The sequence below is a fragment of the Camelus ferus genome, chromosome 34 (genome assembly GCF_009834535.1).
Source record: "Camelus ferus isolate YT-003-E chromosome 34, BCGSAC_Cfer_1.0, whole genome shotgun sequence".
NCBI classification, from domain to species: Eukaryota; Metazoa; Chordata; class Mammalia; order Artiodactyla; family Camelidae; genus Camelus; species Camelus ferus.
The window spans coordinates 9,500,009-9,513,253 of NC_045729.1; the positions used below are offsets into that span (position 1 = coordinate 9,500,009).

The 13,245-nt window shown below is 39.4% G+C and overlaps 1 protein-coding gene across 13 annotated transcripts in view; it reads right to left on the reverse strand.

The window, feature by feature from the left end:
* The window catches only part of PLEKHA5 (pleckstrin homology domain containing A5), a 211,408-nt gene that overhangs the window by 142,949 nt on the left and 55,214 nt on the right, over positions 1 to 13,245 (reverse strand). The gene's annotated exons all lie outside the window — the stretch shown is intronic.

The following is a 13,245-nucleotide window of genomic DNA, read 5'->3' on the forward strand; positions in this document are numbered from 1 at the left end:
TGTCTAACAGAACGGAGGATTTCGAGATCACTCTAAAATGAGACAGAATAAACAAAACAGCTCAGGGTGACGGTTCCATTGCGCACTTCCATTCTTTCTGCCACAAAGGCACTATGAAGCTTCAGAAAAGCTACGGAAAAAATGACGCTAAGAGTAAGACTGAGTTGATTAGTAATTTCTAAAAAAACACGCTACAAGGGGAAACCGGGAATCAACATGTTGTAACCAGATCTCAAGATTTAATAAGAAAACGGATTGATGTCTTTGGAAAAGCACAGAGGAGCAAGTAATCAAATTCCTTGAGAATGAGATCAAGAAAAGAAAGGGGGGCATTAAGTCACAAGAAGCTCTAATGAAAGGAAAGTTCTGGCTCTTTCTTAAAGCCCCTTTTCTACGCAACATTCCCGATTTTTCTTTATTATTCAGAAAGCAGTTATTTTTCATGTCAATGAAACTTCAGCAGTTACGCATCCTAGCCCTACCATGCGTCCAGACAAGACTGAAGAACATGTTCTGTAGTCTGTTTACTGGCCTAACTAGCATGAATATGTTGACATCTGCCAAATTCATTTCTCTAACCCACTCCTGAGTTCCAGGCTCGTATCCCCGACTCTCTGCCTGAAATCTCCACTTGGCTTTCCCACCACCACCTCAAACCTGCCCTTCACCCCAAACCAATACCTTGATCTCCAGCCTTCAATACACAGCTTCTCCCCAACTCCCCACTTTGCCCCACCCTCCAAAAGAACCAACCATTTTTCTCATTTTAAAACATGGAACTTCCACCCAACTGCATATAAGTCACAAAACCAGAAATTACTCCTGTGAAATGCAACAAATTCCCTGTCCAGCGACTCTTCCCCCGTCTCTGCTGATATTCCCTTAACTCACCCCCACCTTTCCTCCTGGGGACAAAAGCAGCTGCTTCTTAGCTATTCTCCTTTTTCTACTCACATCATTTAACTCCTCACCCGGCAGTCAGAGCAAAAAATAAAATGCCATTCCCCTGTTTAAAATCTTCAACAGCTGCCAACCCCCCACCCCAACCCTGCGCCTGGAAAAAAATGCCAAGGCCTTAACTGGGCAACGGGGCTCTGCTCTGGGAGGCCCTGCCCCGGCCGGGAGGCTCCCTGCCTGACCCACTCCTCCAGGCGCTCTGGCTGCTTTCAGACCCTTCGGATCTTCCCTGCAAACTAACTCCCCCTACTCATCTGTCTTGTTTCAGCTTAAATCTTTTAAAATATGCTTACGTATTTACCTGCGTGGTTATTTGTTCAATTTCCATCTCCTTTACACTTGGAGCTACAAAAATTCAGTGGTAGCGCCCGTTTTGTTCATGACTGTGGCCCCAGAAACCACCAGAGGCCTCGGTATTTAATAGAAGCCCAGTACATATTTGTTCAGTGAAAGGACTCTGCTTTAAATTTATCTCACCACTAAGATTACACAATGCCTTTACACATAAATAAAAGTATAAATAAACATTTACAAGATAAAATAAGAAATGAATACATTAAGCTCATAAGAAATGAATACAGTCAATGAAATAAGTTCCAAAGGAAATAATCTCAAGATATAATATGATTACAATCTCTCCCTTTGCCTTTCAGGATTACAAACTTATTAATATATTAACTTCATAAGTCATATCTGCAAAGATATTATAGTTATTCCATGGAAATATTTATTCTAGGTTGGCTATCACCAGAAGCATCAACAAAACTGGAGAGCCAGGAATATCATTTCTAGTACGACTTGTTTCTGAAATGATATTGAAATCATTACATGAAAACCAGATCAATACAACTTTAATATTTTAAATTGTTTATATCCTCCTATATTTTTCTTTCTCATCCACTTCCAAGGCTGAAAGTGGCACTGTTGTACTTTCAAAATGAACATACCAACCTGAAAACATTTCACTTATGAAAAAAAATGTATTAAGACTGAAAAAAGAGGAGGAAAATTACTTGGGGAGAAGGGAGCAGAGAGGAGGGCAATTTGACTTTTCCTTCAAAGTCCTGATGTTCTTAATACTAAAGTAAAATTCCATTCCAGACAACGAATTCTCAGCTCTGTTCACAACGTGCTTAAAGGCCTAGCGATGTTTAAAGCTGTACCTGCACGAGGTGGCCACACTTTCCTTACTACCCGATCAAACGTATTTCTGCCATTTTTCATCATGACCTTGGTGATACGAGCAGTGTTCTGCAGGTTGCAGACCACAAACGGCACACACTGCTCATATTAAAGCATGGAAGTAATCTGACAAAGAATCTTTGAAAAACAAGCAGCCGTCACTAAGCACTCTCTCTGAAGAAATGCTTCTCACCGCTGAGTGGCACAGAAACAGAAACTGAAATAGATCACAGCTTAAACAAATGAAAATGCCCCAGCCTCACCTCATAAAAGTATGTTCTCATAAAACTCATTTCTATTACCATTTTTTTCCTTCTTCTTGAAGTGCTCCTTTAAAAGCGTTAGCTTGGGAGCACTGAGAATTTACCGGCATTCTCCTAGGGGAATGCGTCATGAATGAGGTGAATGAACGAAGAATGAAATTAAAGTGAAGACGAGTTGGTCTAATGTTTCAACCCCTTCTTTCACTCTACAATACTTCCATTTGAAGATCTACTAGTGTCTTCTTCATATGGGCCCAAATTCACTGCCCACGAAAGCAGGGTTATGATACGTGGTAGCCAACAGACAAGGTGGTCCCCAGCGATCCTCGCCTCCTGATAGTCAAGCCCTAGGCAGCCCTCTTGCTTGACTTCTAAGGTGAGGTCCCTGAAGACACTGTGGCCTCTCTCCTGTTCGCCCTTGAGTTAACCCCAGACATGCCTTCAGGTGACTGCAGCGCTGACCAACATCTTGACTGCATTCCCCTACCAGAACAACCCGGCTAAGCCACTTCCGTAATTCCTGACTCACAGAAACTTTGAGATACTAAATGTTTCTTGTTTTGAGCTGCCAAGTTTTGACGTAACTTGTTAGGCAGCAGAGAACTAAGATACAATGCATCTCCATTTGTCACCCATCAAGGGTACAACCAGTCTGAAGCTCAGCAGGCCTAGAAATGTTAGATACAGAAAGGAAAACACCTTGCAACCCAAATATGGGGTCAAAGAGTCAGATCTAGGCATGCTGAAAGCATGCTTTTGGAAATCCATTTGTTTAAGACCTCACCTATGTAAACTGTTGCTACTGAAGGCCAGAGTGCTACTACACCAGACAAGGTGCTGATAAAGACCGTCATATAGAAGGTGCTCATCACATGACTGATAACTCAGGGAAGGAATAAACGCAGCGGGAATGAAAGAAATGGATGATGCCAAGGCTGGTGAGATTCCTAGCACACACGCTTACAATCACTTGTTTGCAATGTTTCTTTCAACCACCAGAGGGCAGGAATGGCACATTGTTCTTCTTTGCCCTTACAGCACTTAACATAATGCCTAAAGCATGTAGTAGGAATAAAATAAAAATTCTGCACAAATGCAGGGAGAGAGAAAGGGAAGGAAGAAAGGGAATAAGTGGGAAGCGATCAAGTCTGACTACAGTGTCCAAAAAAGCTTCCTGAGTGTGAGTTGCATTAGAATACAGGACTTCATACATGAATTAGTGCTAATTCATAAATTATATAGCTCAATACTAATTTATAAATGGTATTTTAGATACAGAATAAAGAAAAAGAGCACAGAGGCTGAGAACACTAGACCAATTTCATGGAACATATGATCAGAGTATAGGAAATACAACTCAATTTCAATCTAAACTTTTTACTCTTATTCCTTTTCTTCTACCTAATTAGAAAATTAGTTATTATTCCTTTATGAAATGTCTCTTTCTATAGAAAACAGTAAATTTAGCATATTAAATTCAGACACATACTCTGTTATCCACAGGTGATTATTAATTTTCTTGTTCTATAGAACCCAAACAAGTTACGTTCATTGCAGGGAAGTTCCCAGAAAGAAATAATTACCCTATGAGCAGCCTCACTAATAAACCAGAGGGCAGATGTCATAATACCCTCAGAAATCTTATTATCATAGCAAGTACTTTCCAACTGCCCTATTATTTTTAATGGTACCTTCCAGTAAATAGTTTTTACTAAATTAAATTTTAAAATACCCATCATTTTCTACTGAATTGGAAGTTACTCCTAACGACAAAATTAGCAAAACCATTTTCCTTTTTTTTTCCAAGTTACTTAACTTAGCTGGAGTCAGGGATGAATTCATAGTTTATTTTATGGGGCCTTTGGCAAATTACGTTGCTTTCAAGGTTTATGGTCTGATTCCTAGATCTAAGATTTATGGTTGGCAAGAATATCTATAAGTCTAAAGAGACAGATAATGAATAAATTGGAATCCCAACATTTTGAAAAGGATAACCCTGCTGAAAGAAGCTGAAGGGGATAAACGGGGTTAACCCTTGATTAATCAAAAAAGCATTAATAAAAATATCGCCTCCCCTCAACTATAATAAATAACCAGGTGTTACATGTATGTTTGTAATAAAGATCAAATTGTACCAAGAATGATCATTAATTAATTAACAATACTGGATCAAGATTTGTGGGGCAAATCGTACTGCTGATAATCTAACCGAGTAAAGCAGAAGCATTTAACTCTGTCCAGTGGGCCTCAGATCTGTTAAGTCCCTGAGTCATCTGCAGACTTTAAAAATACATAACATAGTATTTAGAGGAGTGAGAGATTCTTTGAGCCTCAAATGACAGAAAATCCAATTCAAAATAACTTAAGCAAAAGAAAGGAATTTATTGATTCAAAAAATGGAAAAGTCCAGGAGTGGATCCAGAGACACAAATCACATGATAGCAAGGTGAGCATGTCGGTCTAAGCGCCTCACCTGGCTCTGCCCTGTCCTTCCCCTTTGGCCCCTCCCCAGGTCTCAGAGATACTCAGCCCACGAGGACAGCTCCAGGCTGACCCCTTCACAGCTTCAAATCCAACAAAAGAGATTCTCTTCCTCCAGAGCATCGGAAACATCAAAGGGCCCAGTCCCATCACGTGCGCTCTCCTGAGGTCAGGTCCGCATCAAATACAGGACAAGACCAGGCCTGTGAGCAAGGACGGACATATTTTCCAAGGAAAATACAGGTTAGATTCTCAGAAGAAAGAGGATGATGGGCAGGGAATAAAATAAAGGCATGCCATCTACATATGTCCACTGTTTCAAAGAGGCCCCTGAATGCCCTCTCCCAAGGCTTAGAAATGAACACACATCTTAGGCATATCTTTAAAATATTACCTGAAATCTAACCTTGCACGACATTACTCATGTTTAAGTAACTGGTCTCCTAATCACACCCAGTGCCTGACTCATCCTCCTCGACTCAGACGCACCACATAACCTGCCCTCCGCTGACCCCATAACCACCTCTTCCTGAAGCACTGTTTTGTCTCCTGACTTTGAGGTTCCAGGAACCTCTCTGACCTTTTCAGGCATTCACTCCCTGGTTTCCTCCACTCTTTTTCTATCTTATTCTATCTCTAGTCGACCTTTTCTGGCATTTCTATTCAAATTACTCCAATATTTATCTCCAGACTAAAAAAATCCTTAAAAAATTCCACTCCCACATTTTCAAAGAACCAAGCATATACTTCAAAACCTAGGTGCTGCACCCCAAATATCCAAAACAAACACCTTCCCTTTAACAAAACCAGCCCTTCCTCCCTCTCGGTTACCTATCTGAGAAATCCCCTGTGGATTTGGCTCAAACATCACATCTCCCGTGATGAGGTCGTCCTGCCCCTCTCCTGCCTGGGCTGGGCGCCCTGCCCACGGTCACAGTCCTTATCCCACTTCCGCGTGACGACTGGGGTGCTTCCTGAGAGCCCGCCCTAGGCTGTAAACCAACAGCAAGGGCACCGTCATGTCTTACATCCGAATCCAATATGCCAAGCAGAGTGGCTGCCATGCAGAAGGCTCTCGATGAATGTTTAATGTAACAGAAAAAAATTTAACTCTTATTAAAGATCTATAGTCTTTCTGATTTAAAATACTGACTATTTGCTAAAGAGGACTGACAGGAAGAAAGAAGTTTGGCTTACTATTCAAACAGTCTGTGTCTTGGTATGGTCAAGGCAAAAGACTGCTACCAAAATTTATGAAACAAAAAGGGGACAGAAATAAAGTGAGAAGTCACTACTTCCTTTCCGTTCCCTTAGTAACCTCCTGGATTAAAAAACAATAAACAAAAGATGGCTGATAGTTAAACACTAGGGGACTCTTTTTTTCTCCCCGAGGGACTGAGAACACCAGTCCATCACGTGGCACCAGGTGCGCTTGCTGTGCTGTTGGGGCCGCGACAAACCCAGCCTTGCAGGCAACCAGGCAGCCCAGCTGCTATTCCTCGACACACCAGCAGATGGCCTCTTGAGACAGAGCTGACTGGGAACTCCATCCTTTAACCCAAAGCCCTTCTTGGTGACATTTCTCCTAAATTTAAACTGTCTTCAATCTTCATGACCTCAATTTTGGCCTGAGAATTCACTATTTGCTAGTTCCTGTGGCACTGTGAACACATGTCTCTGAGCCTAAATTTCCTCATCTTTGAAATGGGAATGATACATGGCTCCTGGGGATGTTGAAAGTAAGTGACCGAGAAGCGCCTGCAGCACAGCTGGTGCCCCCGAAGAAGGGCTGTGATAACGGTGATCGGTGATCGCAGCGCCGCCTGGCAGCCACAGGGGACACTAAGGTGCTGGCTCACTCAGCTGACACCTCCCCCCCAGCCCCGGGTCACTTGTGAGCAGCTTTTTAAAAAACTATTCCAGGGAGGTATTATGCACACTCATCTTGTTAGACATATATTTTAAAAATAATTCATTCCTTCTCACGACTTAAAATCATGCACAAGTTTAAACAAACCTGCTCTTCGGATTCTGCCTAGCTGGCTTCCCCTCTTTTGAATCTCCTTCAAGTCAATCAAGTTTTGATGACTAATTTTCGTTAGTGTTTTTCAAACATTAATAAGCAACAGCTCTCTGTCTCACTGCTGTTTAGAAATTTAACTTTCAAAAAAAGGTCATAAATGTGTTTTGTTTATCTACAGTGAAATGACAAGAGCTTTGTTATGGGGGCCCTTTAAAATAATCCTCAACATTATTCTTCTTTGGTTTTCTCCTTAGATTATTCACATCAACACCAAGTAGCTGCAGTCTAATGTTTTTTGTACTATCACACATAACCTTAGAAGCTTTATCCTGCTCAACTCGACCAAGCCCTTGACAGCCAGCACTGCAAATGAAGAAGTTAAATGTGCCATATCTGATATTTTACTTGTAGGTGTCAGATTGTGGTCTATCTACTTATTTATTTATTTTGGTTTTGCGGTTTGTTTTAAGACAAAATATTTCTGGTATTTTATTTCCTCTCCCTAACTTCCAAATGATTTTGATGGAGATGCAAGGTGACACTGATTGAATATAAAGTAGGCATTAAGAAATTTGATAAGAAGAAGAGCCTTGCTAATGTTACTGCATCTGTGATGGGCAGAGTACTCAAATCAGGTTACAAGTAAATTTTAACTTCTCTTACTAATTAGAAGCAAAATTACAAATCATGTATATATATACTTCTTAAAACCACCCTGTACCATAGAAATTGTCATTCATTTTAAAGTTTCCATATATAAAAACTGCAAGAAATTGAAGCTTTTCCTTTTGGGGAAAGATCAACCTGTAAGAACACAACACAATCAAAACATTAAAAATGTCAAAACTATTTCTCTCACTGGCAATAATAACAGAAAGTAAGTAACAGCTTGGATGGGGAAAAACAAATCTGCTTCACAGCTCAAACTCCAGAAATGTAAAGAAAAAGTGCCCTCATCTGGCCAAACAAAAAACTTAACATTTTAGGCACACATATTAACTCCTGTTCGAGTGTACTTTCAGGGCTTTAATTGGTATATAAATAAGTCTAAAGATTTAAAAAAATAAGTAGCAAGCCAACAGCACAATTTTTTTTGCTGCCTTTTACAAATATAATGATTTGTTGTTACAAAAAAACTACTTAAACCCTAAAATATAAAGCAAATTATATAATACATAGTCTCTCCCCAACCAGATACAGTGGAAATATATTAGGAAGAGAATAAGTTGTTACCAGCTCTCTTATTTGCAAGTCATTAATTATAAAGTGGCACATATAACTTTATATTCTAATGACTGTCATATATTACTATCTGGAAAAAATATTTTTGCATAATTTTTCATAATTTTTCTTCTTGAGTACTTCTAAAAACTAACATGCCATCTAAAGTTAAATAATGGCAAATTACTTATATTATCAGACTGACATCTCTGCCAAATAGATCCGGTAGAGCCCTGAATGAAGATACAACTTTCAGCAGCACTGCGAAACTAATGTTACAATTGAAATGATAGGGATGAGTAATCCTATCATTAACGGTAGTGACGATGATGACGATAACACTAAAAATGTTAGAAATCACTCAATATTAGCTATTTGCCAGGCACTGTGGCACTGCAGGAGGTAGGCAGGATACCGCTCCCCCTCCAAGAAGTCCATGTCCTCGTCCCCAGAACCTGTGATTACTGCTACCTTACCACCTCACCTGGCCAAAGGAATTTTGCAGATGTGGTTAAAATGGGGAGATAAAAAGTTGCAGGATACAAATTTAAGACACAGAAACCTGTTGCATTTCTATACACCAAGAATGAAATATCAGAAAGAGAAATTAAGGAATCAATCACATTTACCATCGCAGCAAAAAGAATGAAATGCCTAGAAATAAGCCCACCTAAGCAACTTTCAAGACACTGATGAACAAGACTGAAGACACAAACAGATGTAAAGATGGATTGTGTTGTTGGACTGAAAGAATCAATATTGTTAAAATGGCCATGCTGCCCAAGGCAATAGACAGATTCAATGCAGTCCCCATCAACTTCCAATAACATTTTTCACAGAGCTGGAACAAAAAATTTTTTTAATTTGTATGGAAACATGAAAGACTCAGAATAGTCAAAGCAATCTCGGGGAAGAAGAACAGAGCTGGAGAAATCACACTTCCTGATTTCAGACTATACTACAAGCAAAACAGTATGGTACTGGCACAAAGACAGACACACAGACAGTGGGACAGGACACAAAACCCAGAAATAAACCCACACACTTATGGTCAATTAATCCAGGACAAAGGAGGCAGGAATACACAATGGCATGAAGACAGTCTCTTCCCAAGTGGTGGTGGGAAAATTGGACAGCTACATGTAAACAAAATGAAATTAGAACATCCTCTAACACTATATGCAAAAATAAACTCAAAATGGATTAAAGACCTAAATGTAAGACCAGGATACTATAAAACTCCTAGAGGAAAACAGGCAGAACACTCTTTGACATAAATTTCAGCAATAATTTTTTTTGTTTTTGGTATTTTTTGGAGAGGGGGAGATTAGGTTTGTTTATTTATTTATTTATAAAATGTAGGTACTGGGGATTAACTCCAGGACCTCACACATGCTAAGCATGCACTTTACCACTGAGCTATACACCCCTCCCACCCTGGCAGCAATATTTTTTTTGGATCAGTCTCCTAGAGTAACGGAAATAAAAGCAAAAATAAACAAATGAGATCTAATTAAACTTAAAAGCTTTTGTACAGCAAAGTAAACCATAAACAAAAGGAAAAGACAACTTACGGAATGGGAGAAAATATTTGCAAATGATGTGAACAACATGGGATTAATTTCCAAAATATATAAACAGCTCATACAGGTCAATATCAAGAAAATAAACAACCCAATCAAAAAATGGGCAGAAGCTCTGAACAGACATTTCTCCAAAAAATACAGCCAGATGGCCAACAGGCACAAGAAAAGATGCTCGAACATCATTAATTATTAGAGAAATTAAACCAAAGCTACAGTGAGGTCCTGATTAGACTGGCCATCATCAAAAAGTCTATAAATAAATGCTGGAGAGGGTGTGCAACCCACCTATACTGTTGGTGGCAATGTAAACTGGTGCAGCCACTAAGGAGAACAGTATGGAGTTTCCTTTAAAAACTAAAAACAGAGTTACCACATGATCCAGCAATTTCACTCCTGGGCATATATCTAAAGGAAACTCTACTTGAAAAGATACATGCACCCCAATGTTCATAGCAGAACTATTTACAATAGCCAAGACTTGGAAGCAATTTAAAGTGTCCATCAACAGATGAATAAAGAAGTTGTGGTATACATATACAATGGAATATTACTCAACCATAAAAAAGAATGAAACAAATGCCATTTGTAGCAACATAGATGGACCTAGAGATTATCATACTAAGTGAAGTCAGACAGAGAAAGACAAATATCATATATTGCTTATATGTGAACTCTAAGAAAAATGATACAAATGAACTTATTTATAAAACAAATAAACTCACAGACACAGAAAACAAACTTATGGTTACCAAAGGGGAAGTGGGGGAGGGATAAATTAGGAGTTTGGGATTAACATATCTAAAATAGATACCCAACAAGGACCTACACAGGAAACTAACTCAATATCTTATAATAACCTATAGTGGAAAAGAATCTGAAAAATTCTGTCTATCTATCTACCTACCTACCTACCTACCTACCTATATCTGAATCACTTTGCTGTACACCTGAAACTAACATTGTAAATCAACTATACTTCAATAAAAGTAAGTAAATAAAATGGGGAGATAAGATGGAAAGACTGTTCTGGATTATCTGGGTGGCCCAATGTAATCACAATGGCCCTTAAAACGGAAGAGGGAGGCAGAAGAGTCAGAGGGGCGGTGACCATGCAAGAAGGCTTGGAGAAATGCAACACTGAAGGCTTTGAAGAAGGAGAAGAGAGACCACGAACCAAGGAACAGGAGAGCCTCTAGAAGCTGACTCCACCCAAGAGCTTCCGGAAAGGAACACAGCTCTGCCCATACCTTGGCGTTAGCCCAGTAACACCTGGGTCAGACGCCTGACCTACAGAACTGCAAGGTAATAAATCTGTGTTGTTTTAAGGCACAAAGTTTGCGGTAATTTTTACAACAGCAAAATATAATACACTTTAACCTTAGCTCAGTGCTAAATTTAACCTGCTTGATGATCTAAGCCTCATTCAAGTCTAACTCGTGCCAGTACTGGTCTGTAGCTATCAAATGTTCTGCCTCCTTTTATTTGGTTATGTTTAATTCGGGTCATCTCAGGTAAACAGTGAACGTTTATTAGAGAGGGAAGTGTTCTTTTCAATCTGATGTTTTACAGAATATTCAAGACCTAAGTTGATGTTTCTCTGTTTAAAATTACTACAAGATACCCCAAAGATTTCTCTCAACTACCTGCCTTTCAACATGCAACTCACAAACTTTAGAATAGTGGATTGGAAGCCTGTCTGCGTACTGTAATCATCTGTGGAGTCCTTGAAAAATAGATCCCCCAGCTCTACACCAGAGGGGTCTGACTTGTTTGGTCTCTAATGAGCCCAACTTTGAATGTTCTTGCTGATGTTTGTTGAAGAGCCAAAGTGAATAAGAAGCACAGCCAGAAAAATCTTTCTCTTTTTATTTTTAAAAAGAAAACACAGAGATTATATAAACATAGATTTAGAGTAAAAACATGTATATTGCATCTAATCAGTCATTTAATTTAAAAATCTCATGTAATCAATGTATTTTAAATCATCATTGTATTGCATGTGGCTTTGAAAATAGAATTGCAATAATCAGTGCCAAAAATTTTTCCTCCAAATAATCAGCCTTCATATTGATGATTTTCTAAAATCAAATTTCAGGTGGAAAAAAATTTTGCGCATCAGAAGTAGTAACACAACATACATTCTGAATACCCTTAATCCTCAGTACCTGGCTCAACTGTTCTGTACCTGCGTGTTGCCAATTTAAAACTCACTTTCTGGATTAGTCTACAAAACAAGCCCCACCCCTGGTGTTTTATTATTTTTGGATGTGAATTACCACAGAGTTAGTGCATCTTAGCCTGGAGAATGACGCCCCTCACGGGCCGAGGGAGGTGCTTTCTGCGGGGCCTGCAAAACAGTCTTGAGAATGAAAATGCCCTTGATTACTGTCAAATGACCTAGTCTTTCAGAGTAAAAATTTAAATCCCAACAGTGATTTAAAATCTATATTCAGCTGTTAAGCCCTTTTAGACTTAAAGAGCAGACACACATAATAAATCAATCTCAAACCTGACAGCTTGAGATTTGCTTGCTTCCTCTGGCACTTCCAAGCTCTAAAAAAATCATGGGTATACTGCATAAAACTCTGGTGTAGCATAAAACTAAGGAAAACATTAACTACATGGGGGAGGAGTCTGAAAGACTTTTGCTTAAATAAATGCCATATTTTGATATACATTTATCAAGATACCTTCTACCTCATTCTAATTATTTTTTTTTTCTGAATTTCTTTCACACACAAAAAATATTACTATTCTGTTACAAATAAGAGACTCAATCTCAACTACTCTGAAGTTAACTTGCCTGTTACCTACGGCAAAAGCCCACTGTGTCTGCAACTAAAACAAAGATTTTCCCTTCATTCCTCTATTTGGTTTCTATTCCCCAAAAGAATAAACCAAGAGAAATAAGATTATACATGGATTTCTAGATTTTAACTAATTAGACTAACATACACCACCACTCACTATAAATCATTCTACTACTACTTTTTCTTTTTTCCATTTTTGAAGAAAGCAATTAACAGACATCATCACATTTTAGCCCACACTGCCTCTGGGGAGAAAGTAGCCCCCAGTGAAGCAGATGAAGATTGATGACGCAGAGATAGGGAGGAAACTGGAGTTCTACCACACTCTGCTCAGGACAGACATGCGTCAGCCAGGACAACCCTGTCACTATCTCACCCAACAGGGGTGAGCAGGCTCCACACTACCTTTGTACATCATCATCACAATTTGTTTCATTACAAGGACCTTATAACTTGATGAGAATTAAGAATAAAATCCCCCACTTGGAAAGCGTGGTAAAGCGTCCTACCAATCGCCCACTTCACAGAAGCCCCGCCCCCAGTTCATGGAGCCCCGCCCCTTCAGAGGCCCCACCCCACTTCATGGAGGCCGTGCTGTCGTGATCTGTCTCCATGTCTTCATTTCCTTGTTTTTCTAGAAACTGAGTACGCTGGCCTAAAATTAAATAATCTCTGAATAAGTCTTCAGGTAATGATGGGAACAGTCTGACATTTCGGCTCTC